Source organism: Papaver somniferum, chromosome 4 (genome assembly GCF_003573695.1).
Source record: "Papaver somniferum cultivar HN1 chromosome 4, ASM357369v1, whole genome shotgun sequence".
NCBI classification, from domain to species: domain Eukaryota; kingdom Viridiplantae; phylum Streptophyta; class Magnoliopsida; order Ranunculales; family Papaveraceae; genus Papaver; species Papaver somniferum.
In genome coordinates this window covers 97,114,242-97,117,938 of record NC_039361.1, presented here as the reverse complement: position 1 = coordinate 97,117,938, position 3,697 = coordinate 97,114,242, and positions in this window count along the sequence as shown.

The window sequence follows — 3,697 nt, the reverse complement described above, 5'->3', positions numbered from 1 at the left end:
GGTAACATTCTCATGTCATCAAAGTGTTCGTGTCTCAATCCTGAGATTTTTGATATTTTCTGATATGCGTTTGAGCAACATTTTGAGAAAATATGAAGAAATCAAGGATTTTGCTGAAACTGAGGAAACTTCATAAGATGAATGAAATAATAATAATAATATGAAGGATTCATGAAGTGTGGGACCGGGTATGGCCAAGGCATGGCCGGCCGGCTAATGAGCACGGTCCCATGGCATTTTTTCTAATTTTATATTATTTCATGATTTTAGGGAAATATCATGAAGTCAAGGAGTTTGTTGAAACCAAGGAGTTTCCTTGAAGTGAAGGAGTTTCCATGAGATGAAGGAAACAATAATAATTATTAATAATAAAATAAGGGGCATGTGGGACCGGCCACGACTAGGGCTTGGTCGGCCGGCTAGGGCCCGGTCCCGTGAGCCTTCCCTAATTTTATATTATTCTCATGATTTGAAGGAAATATCATGAAATTAAGGAGTTTTCATGAGATGAAGAAAATAATAATAAAATAATAAGGAATCATGAGGTATGGGACCGGCCACAACTAGGGCATAACCGGCCGGCTTAGACACGGTCCCACGACACCTTCCCAGTTTTATATTATTTCCTTGATGTGAAGTAAACACCATGAAACTGAGGAGTTTCCTTAAAATGAAGGTATTTGTTCAAATGAAGGGATTTTCATGAGATCAAGGAAAATAATAACAAATATGATAAAATATAGAATTGGGCGTGAGACTGGCCACGGCATGATTGACCGGACGGTGGGTCCAGTCCCCTAGCGCCCTAGCTAATATTTTATTATTTATTATTTTCTTCCTATTTTGCATAGGTTCATAGTTCCTTCGTATTTTGGAATGCTCGTTCGTGCATTCAGGTGATCGTTAGTGCATTATTGCTGAGTACACTTGCACCATTTTGGTCCGGGATTACTCGATAGCGGCTCAGATGCCTGCGCGTTGAATATTTATCACTAACCCATGGAATTCTGCTGGGAAGAACCACAAATTGAAGTAAAGAAATATTATGAAGAATGTAGAGTATTTCTGAATATTCAGTTAATGAATTTAAGGATTAGAGACAATTATTTGATGGCTCTATACTAGCAGGCATGCTGTCTAGGAGCATTAATTATTCAAGATTGAGCGATATGAGCTTGTTGAAGCGTCATATTTATTATGTATAGTATAGTCAGGGAAAACACGTTGTTGCATCCTGAAGACGTTATCGCTCTATACTAGCAGGCAAGCTGTCTAGGAGACGTCCAATTGTTCGATTCTATATAAAAGTGATTACTGAAATTACTCAGTATTCATGAGATATGTCGTTGTCTCAGTTGAGAGACTGCACATATGCATATGCTCTGAGAGACGGTATTCTCAGTCAGAGGTTCTTGCGGCATGAACTTTCATGCTTCAATGAGAGACATGAGCCTCTATACTGATCTGATTGCTGGATCATGAGTATGTATAATTATGATTTTACGATTTTAGCCTTTGTCGAAAATCCACCACCTACAGTATATCATGGGTGTTTCTACATCCATGAGTATCTAAAAACCTATTAATTGAGGATGAATTCTAAGTTGTAAATAAGATTTGATTTAGTATATGAATCTATTTTGATTTCTTCATATGATTATCGTTTGTGTTTACTATTAAAAATACTTATGATTGATTGACAAATTTTTTTGGTGGCCAACTGAATATATTTATTAATTTAATCTATTGCTAGTAAGGGTTAGGATATCCGTAATTATTGAATAATTCCTTATGCAAGTAGAGAACGTGAGATCTTGAAGAGGGATTCTGTAAAACAATTGTGTGTGAACACAACCTTAGCAAGTAGACCAAGCGTACTGAGTCTTACTACTAGGATCAAACCTAAATTCACAAACCCTAAAGCATTCGACTGAATTACATCTTGTAAGCGTACCTCAAGGTGGGGCAGGAGGATAGAATCTGGTGACTAAGCATACCTGTTATCTAGTGACTTAAGGAATTTTGATAATAGCTAAGCGCACATGTTATTCTACGGTTGGTGATAATCTATGATTCATGACGACTAGATGAATATACACTACTTCAATGAATATTTACTAAGGAAGAAGGATTCCTCGATCATATCTCTCTCTATTGGTTACAACTTAATTAATATTTTGAATTGCTTTATTTTGTTTTGTATAAAATCTAAAACAAAACCCCCCTTTGTGACATTTTGACAACTAAAACTAGCTTCTCTTCAGGGGAACGATCTTTGCTTCCATTATATTACTAGTTAATTGTGTGGAAATAAGTGATTTAATTTGTTGTTCTTACAACGGCCCATCAAATTTTGGCGCCGCTGCCGGGGAGAAGTCGGTAGATTTAGTTATAATTTATATTATCCTTATTCTTGTTTTTAAATTTTCTTCTTAGTTTTTAATTTTCGTTTTCTAGATTTTTTGGTTTCAGGTACTTAATCTCTGGCATCGAAACATTGGAATTATCCGAGGTGCGGAATTCAAACTCGTAAGGGAACGGTGTTACAAGCACATCAACACCCACAACTAAAATCATCTATATCAGATATGATGAACGGTGCAAATCCACCACCACCTCATCCGGAAAAGAAGTTGCGATAGTTTACATATCCATGCTTAGATTCGCAACCATTGTGTATTACTTTATCTAACACAGTGGAACTGAATTCGAATATTATTCACCATTTACCGAGTTCAAGGGACATCCTGGTGAAGATCCGATACGTCATCTTCAAGTGTTCCACCGCAAGATGACAAGTCTTAGGCAAGGTACCGAAGACAGTGATACGACAATGTTACAAGCTTTTCCATTTTCTTTAACAGATCTAGCAGAAAGATGGTTGTATTACCTTCCTCATGGGAGTATTACAACATGGACTGAGATGAAAAAGCTATTTCTAGAGAAATATTTTCCTACTTCAAAGGTAGCCTCTGTTCGTAAAGATATTAATGGTATTCTTCAGATTACCGGGGAGTCTCTCTATGAATACCGGGCTAGGTACAAAAAGTTAGTGGCAAGTTTCCCCCATCACAACATATCCCCAACACTCATCATTCAATACTTTTATGAAGGATTACTTCCAGAGCAACAGAACTTGATTGATGTAGCCGCTGGTGGTTCACTTACTGAGAAGACAATCTCACATGCAACAAATTAAATTGAGAGTATGGCGTCCAATTCTCAACAATTTTACACAAGACACAACTAAATGTCAGAAGAGTTAAGGAGATGGGAGATTCTCCGAATACAGGACACCGGTTAAGTACGATTGAAAAGGAAATTCATCGAATAAATTTTGTAGTCGCTCCACCATACGAAGAGGTGGCTGAGGTAAATGCTATATTTCCTAATCAAAGGCAAAGGTACTATCCATATTCTAATACTTATAATCCATATTGGAAAGATCATCCAAATTTCAGTTATGCCAACAAGCAAGCAGCAGTTCCTAATCCGTATGGGAAACCAAGTGGTTTTCAACAACAACAACCTCAGAATCAAGATTCGAAGCTTTACATGCTCATTTCCATGTTCCAACAAAGTCAACAGAAATCCGATCAAAATCAGTTCAAAATTGATAACACTATTAGAGATCTGCAAACTCAAATGGGGCAATTGGTTACAACAGTGAGTAAGTTAGAAGCACAAGCATCAACAA